Below are 8044 nucleotides of genomic sequence, written 5' to 3' on the forward strand. Positions count from 1 at the left end.
CTATAACCTGGTGTCATCTGACATCTGACCTTGTTTTAAAATAAGCAATTTCAAGTTGAAACTGCAATACGGGCTGCAGCACCGATACCATTGGTGAGGTCCTCATTACTCTACTGAAAATTTACAAATACAGGTGTCATTGAACTTGCAAACAACATCCATAAATATAAATATCTATACTGATGTAGTGCCTGTAACACAGCAGGATGGCTCCAGACTCTTGTCTGATGTAAGAATATACAGAGGAACCTCAATTATCCGAAAGACACGGGCGGAGAGTATTTCATTCGAATAATCCAATGCCGGATAATTGAATGCTGGATAACATAGTTAGCCAAGCATCAGGAGCTTGTGATCTTGTTTGGATAATCCGAAATTCAGATAATCGAATGCCAGATAATCGAGGTTCCTCTATATATTATATATACATGTAATTTATTTTAGAGTTTAGAATTTGAACTAGTGACGTGTGAGTTTGGACTGTGTGTATGAGGGTGTTGAAGGATTGACTTGACAATATTTCAGGATTCATAATTTTTTTAAGACAGTAAGAAAGAAGGAGCCCCTTGGGTAATAATGACAATCTGTTTGCTTTGGAAGAGTCTTACGAGTAAACAAAGTATTCACTGGAAAGCTTTTGTTTTCAGTTCCGAATGGAGGTGCTATGAAAGTTCAATGTTTCATACAGTTGCCCCTGAAGGGAGGAATTAATTTAGTACAGTTAGGAAGCAGGTTACCTTGTGTTAGTGTATTAGTGTGATCATTCCACACCCAGAAGTCAAAAAAATCAAAACTCAGTTGTGTGCTAAATCAAGGAAAACACGACCTGAACATCCAAGACCAGTCCTTGAAAGAAACAGGTAAGTCAAACCTACACAAACCAGAAATTGCTGGAAAAGCTCAATGGGTCTGGCAGTATGTGTGGAGTGAAAGCAGAATTAATGTTTCCAGTCCAGTGACCCTTCCTCAGAGCATGCATAGATGTGTTGAGAATGGACCTCTCTCTTGTAAGGTGATAGTGTGAGGATAAATATTATATTCATGTGTTTTAAAATATTTCAGGCATGGATTATTTTTCCTTTGCATTATTTTAGAGATGAAATCTGCAGTACCATGTGGTTGTGCTTCATTCAGGAGTGGTGCTGGTATATGAGAAATGTCACTGAATTGGAACTCCAGGCCAGTATTGTGGGGACATGGTTTTGAAGCCCATCATGACAGATAGTGAAATGTTCATTCAATAAAAATCTGGCATTTTGGCAACCACGTATCAACTGCCATTGTGGTTAGCACTGCTGCCTCACAGCACCAGGGTCCCAGGTTCGATTCCAGCCTTGGGTGACTATCTTTGTGGAGTTTGCACATTCTCCCTGTGTTTGCATGGGTTTCCTCCGAGTGCTCCGGTTTCCTCCCACAGTCCAAAGATGTGCAGGTCAGATGGGTTGGCCATTTGAAATTGCCCATAGTGTTCGGTGTACTAGTCAGAGGGAAATGGGTGGGTTACTCTTCGGAGGATTGGTGTGGACTTGTTGGGCCGAAAGGACTGTTTCCACACAGTAGGTCATCTAATCTAGTCATTAATATCCTTTAGGGAAGGAATCTGCCATCCTTACCTGGTCTGGCCTACACGTGACTCCAGACCCATATATAGCATTGTGACTGTGTCTTAATAGGCTTCTGGACAATTCAGAATAGACAACAAATGCTTGCCTGGCCAGTTGTGAGAAGCGCTTATGAAGTTTGTTGTTTCTGCAAACATCACAAGGCTGAGTCATGGGGGTGGTATATGTTAAGCACAAAGATATGCTTGCACAAAGAGTTACAAATAGCTGTATTATGAGATTATGAGATATTGTTTGGCCTGCCCTACTTGGGAACAAAAGGGGAACTGCCAATCCCAGAAACTAGAGATTTGTTCTTAAAGAAGTATATACTGGGCTTGTCCTTCTCTTTTTCTTTCCTCAGGAAACAGGGTTTATTGGCACAGACTCCGCCCCTTGAATTCGCCGTTCATCCCATTCAGCCGGGAGATTGGGTCCTAATTAAGTCATGGACAGAAACTAAATTGCAACCGGATTGGGAGGGACCGTATCAGGCTCTTCTGACTCCTGGATTCTGGATTAGTGGCGCTGGAAAAGCACAGCAGTTCAGGCAGCATCCGAGGAGCAGTAAAATCGACGTTTCGGGCAAAAGCCTTTCATCATTCCTCCAAAAAGACCCCACCATCAGGGATATATTTCCCTCCCCACACCTTTCCACCTTCCGCAAAGACCGTTCCCTCCGTGACTACCTGGTCAGGTCCACTTTCCCAAACAACCCACCCTCCCATCCTGGCACCTTCCCCTGCCACCGCAGGAACTGCAAAACCTGTGCCCACACCTCCTCCCTCACCTCTATCCAAGGCCCTAAAGGAGTCTTCCACATCCATCAAAGTTTTACCTGCACATCCACTAATATCATTTATTGTATCCATTGCTCCCGATGCGGTCTCCTCGACATTGGAGAGACTGGACGCCTCCTAGCAGAGCGCTTTAGGGAACATCTCCGGGACACCCGCACCAATCAACCACACCGCCCTGTGGCCCAACATTTTAACTCCCCCTCCCACTCTGCCAAGGACATGCCCCCCTCCTCTCGCTTATCTCTCCACACTTCAGGCTCTCTGCCTTTATTCCTGATGAAGGGCTTTTGCCCAAAACGTCGATTTTACTGCTCCTCAGATGCTGCCTGAACTGCTGTGCTTTTCCAGCGCCACTAATCCAGAATCTGGTTTCCAGCATCTGCAGTTATTGTTTTTACCTCTTTTGACTACTGAAACAGCGATAAGAACAGCAGAAAAAGTCTGGACTCACTACACTCGGATTAAAGGGCCAGTGGTATCTCCAGTTGAGGAAGAAGTCTGGACAGCTGAATCAATGCAAGAACCACTGAAACTCAGGCTAAAGAGACTTTGAGAAACTGATTATACAGTGGTGACGTGAGCGCGGGATTATTTCTGTAGGATTGTATATTAAGTCTTTTTGGTGCTTCAGCACGATTTTTAGAATGCTGGGGATGCTTAGAGTTATGATACTAGCTCCCTTAGTATTGGGATTTTGTCAAACATCATTTTCATATGTGTTATTAACGATCCCTGAGTCTGATAATCCACAAGTAATAGACACCGATGCATGCAGCTTAGTAAATTGTGGGGATGTAGATAATCAGAGACAGTACCGCAGCTCTGAGATACATCTTAAGTCCTACGGGGATGGCCTTGGGGATGGTTCTTGGTATAATGGTCTCGTCACAGTACACCGGGCCCCCTTCCAACCAGCTCTCGATTGTCCCGATAAAAAGTGTAACCCAATATACTTAATGATAAAGAAAACCATATGCAAGAAGTGATTCTAGGGGGGGAACCCCAACGGGTACAATTAAATGAAACATTTGGGATAGAAATGAAAACAAACGAGAATTTCTCAAGCTGTTATTTCCGAATTACTGTAGGAAAGGGAAAATGGGCAGAACAACTGGATAATCAGATTCAACCTTTCACCCCTCCCGATGACCCTAAGGTGGTAAAATTACAGAGGTGGAGGACTTGAAACAGACCATCGAAATAGAAACTGGATATGGGGATGCAAATACCTGGGTTGAATGGGTAAGGTATACTGTAAAAAGGTCTGAACAAAAGCAATTGCTATGTATGTGCCTCCGATAGGCCAGTGGCCCAGGTGGTTCCCTTTCCGCTCGGGTGGAAGCGAGACAGGAAGGGCTTGAAATGTATGATAGCCCTGTACCAGGATGAGACTGCATGGAATGATAGGAACTGTACCTCCCTATCACTGATGTTCCCTCCCTTGGAGAAGAAAGACTTAAAAGCCCCCCCTATGTTTTCAGAGTGTGTATGTAGGCAAGGTACAAATCGGTCCAGAGACTTGGGGAAGCTGAAATTATGTACAGAAATTGAGAATGTCACCGAAACAGACAAGGGAGGGAACGACTCAGCACTGAAGGTTCCCCGAGCGGATCTGTGGTGGTTCTGTGGAGGCAAAATTTTGAGACCAACCCTAACTCCAGATTGGAGAGGGATATGTGCAATTGTACAATTGGCAATCCCATTCACCTTGGCATTTGAAAAGGAGAAGATAGCAACAAAAAGGGGGAGGAGTAAAAAATCATTATTAGACACCTCTTTTGATGATAGGATTTATCTAGACTCTATAGGAGTTCCGAGAGGGGTACCAGATGAGGACAAGGCTTGCAACCAGATTGTAGCAGGTTTTGAATTGGCTCTATTCTGGTGGGCAACGGTCAACAAGAATGTGGACTGGGTAAACTATATTTTCTATAATCAGCAAAGATTCATCAATTACACTAGGGATGCAGTCAAAGACATAACAGAACAGCTTGATGCAACCAGTAGAATGGTCTGGGAAAATAGAATGGCCTTCAATATGATCTTAGCTGAAAAAGGGAGTGTATGCGTGATGTTAGGAGGGAGCTGTTGTACTTTTATTCAAATAATACAGCACCTGACGGGTCAATCACTCGTGCCTTGCAAGGATTGACCACCTTGGTGGAAGAATTGGCTGACAATTCAGGGGTGGACACATCATTCACGGGATGGCTGGAATCATGGTTTGGAAAATGGAAGGGAGTGGTAGTCTCCATCCTCACCTCCCTGGTAGTGGTAGCAGGGGTACTGGTAGCAATTGGCTGTTGTCTCATACCTTGCGTACGGGGACTAACCCAACAGCTGATTGAGACGGCCTTGGCAAAACAGATGCCCCTAAAAAGTAATCAGGCAGAGGAACTCTACCTCTTGAACAATGAGGGGATGGGTGACCTTGAGGCCAAGATGGATGAAATCTCAGGGATGATGCTTGCAAATTTGTGGGCGATATATGAAAGAAATGCAGAAAACAATTTTTTTTAAAAAAAAGGGGGGAATTGTGAGAAGCGCTTGTGAAGTTTGTTGTTTCTGCAAAAATCACAAGGCTGAGTCATGGGGGGCGGTATATGTTAAGCTAGATATGCTTGCACAAAGAGTTACAAGTAGCGGGTATCTCGCTTCTGCAAAAATCGCAAGGCGGAATCACGTGGGTGTATACCAAGAAATAACTAACCGTAAAGGGAGATGGTCAACTGGTAGAAACAGATGTATTGACATGACAGTTGCAATTGTCATGCACATAGGGAGTTAGTATGGACAAGATAACCAAATAAGACCCAGTGTTGCGTCAGCAAAGGTAATAAGACTCAGCTATCAAGGGGGTTGGTTACACGCCAACAACAGGCCACAGACAGATGTGGTAAATCGATTAGATTAGATTACATTACATTACAGTGTGGAAACAGGCCCTTCGGCCCAACAAGTCCACACCAGATTAACAATTACACAGAACAATACAACTATCACGTATGAGGTAACAGGGAAGTGCCGAGAGACTCAATTGAACTGTATAAATTGTAATGTAACCTCCTGATCGGGGTGCCTCCTTTAATGGTCATCCAGCTTGCAAGACTGTATAAATAAAGACTGCTCTAGAATTTGACTCGGACTGAAATTATCGAACACTGAGCTACGTTTCTCACACCAGTGATGCCCACAGGCAGTGAATGAATTTAAAAAGAACTGAAGAAAGAACCAAATATGATTTAAGAATCCAGATTTCAACCTGGGATCTTACTTGTCCTGTCAACAGCTGGGATCATACAGACACTGTGGTGGAGAGATTGACAAATGGAGTAAGTTGGAATGTAAATGGAAAAACATAGCCAAGGCAAAAAAGGCTTTGTAGCAGGAGGTATCTGTAGATGAAGATTTGATTGAACATATCTGCACATGCAGACAACCCATCAGACAGAGTGTGTAAGATGAGAGAGTTCCATCTGACTGAAAATTGCAAAGTTAATCCACACCGAGCAGGGAGCAGGTAACCAGACTACAGCAAGTCCTGACAGCAAGTTTTGAACTTCTGGTAAGATGCAGCACAATCATAACTGTTCTTCAAATGAGTTGGTAAATCAGTGTCTCTGGTGACTGCTAACTTGTCTGGTCATTGTCCAGATTGTCTGACTATTTATCAGCATTTCCTTCATTGAAATCAGGGACTCAAATTTGTAAACAGATTGGAACTGTGGCTGTGTTTCCTGGTATTTTATGAATAGATGAAATGTCATTTGAAAGCTGGTGTGAAGTCCTCGGTGCACAGATCAATAACAGATGCTAATTTTGTGTTGTGTACATAAATTCTATTTTCATATTTCAGAGACAGAATGTAGAATAATCAGTGATCATTGTTCCAGAGTTGCAGGACAGTTTCAGCGCAGCACCTTGACATCATCGAATTACACGGAGCATGCAACACACAAACAGGACATTCAGTCCACCATGTTCATGACAGTGATTTGTCTCCATTAAGCCTCAGTTCTATAAACTGAATGTTCCTTTATGCCACTGTCACTAACACTACTTATGTTCAGAGGCAAGAAGAGATTTGTCTTGCTTTGTTAAAATAACTTATTTAGTGATACAGTCCTTGAGGATTGCTGATAAAAAGACACACTTTGTTGAAGATTTTCATCTTATACTCACCAGGACAATTTACAAGAATTCCAATTTAAAGGGAACACCAACATTGATACAGTATAAGAAGCTGGTTGGTTTGCAATTGGTCTCATACAAGCACAACAAAATCGATGACAGCCATTTACTTGTTCATGTCACAGGGCATTGCCTTAACCACACAGAGGGAAATGGTCTGGTTCAAAGTTTTAATGGAGGCAGGGGGTTAACTGTCAACTCTGTGTAAATGTTTCCATCATTCCACTTCTTAACAAATCATCCTGCTTCTCTAAAAGGGTATAAATTGGTATATTTATGAATTGTCCTGATCAGTGCAAAATAAAAGATTAGATTACTTAGTATGGAAACAGGCCCTTCAGCCCAACAAGTCCACACCGACCTTCGAAGAGCCACCCACCCAGACCCATTCCCCTACCTTTAACCTCTTCACCTAACACTACGGCAATTTATCACAGCCAATTCACCTAACCGACACACCTTTGGACTGTGGGAGGAAACTGGAGCACCTGGAGGAAACCCACGCAGACACGGGGAGAATGTGCAAACTCCACACAGACAGTTGCCTGAGGAGGGAATTGAACCGGAGGCTCTGGTACTGAGAGGCTAACCAATGAGCCATCATGCCACCCACGGCTTGACACATTGTGTCTTTTGATAAAATTAGTTACCTTGTAGGATCACTCGAGCCTTATTTTTATGAGCTCCACATACAATCTTTGGATCAAACATGTCATTGACTACAACTGTGGTGATCTTCGACCAATCATAATGTTGCCAATTCATTCCTCCTTGATCAAACATGATCACCTAGTACAGAAATCAGGCTGTCAGCAATTTGATCAAGCAAGTTCATCTGGTTATGAATTATGTTATTGGGTTGTAACAGTATAGAAACATTACTTACTCACTGAGGGTTCGGAAATCAGAGGAAGGAAAAAGTGAACAATATGAAACTGGCAATAAATATCTGCATTCCCCATCACTGTGTCTGTTGTCAGGGAACAAGATTAGGAATGGGATCGTGAACAGAACAAATCTGGAGATTATTTGCTGACTCTCCTATGATCGTCACTGAGATGAATACAAACCGGAGCAGCTACTGAACAGTTACATTGTCATTTTACACCAAGGATTGTTTCCAGGATCTGGTACATTGTAATCACCTTAATCTGAACCAGTTTTACAGAGATTGAGCTCAAATCACAATGTACTTCAATATGACCCCAGGACTTTGCCCTGGTGTTTTCTCTCAGGGTCAATATTCTGTGCAAACGGTAATCCTGATCCATGGGATTAAACTGCCAGAATGGATCACACTTCATTCCAGAGGCTGTACATCAGGGACACCGTTTAACAGAAATCTTTTCCTGCTGCTGCTGCCCTTGTTAAAATATCTTTGCACTGCTCAGTTTTCCCGAGGCTCCTGTTTCACACAGGCTGGAACTAGAGCAAGTTGCACACTTTCCCATC

The sequence above is a fragment of the Chiloscyllium plagiosum genome, unplaced genomic scaffold, assembly GCF_004010195.1.
Source record: "Chiloscyllium plagiosum isolate BGI_BamShark_2017 unplaced genomic scaffold, ASM401019v2 scaf_6452, whole genome shotgun sequence".
NCBI classification, from domain to species: Eukaryota; Metazoa; Chordata; class Chondrichthyes; order Orectolobiformes; family Hemiscylliidae; genus Chiloscyllium; species Chiloscyllium plagiosum.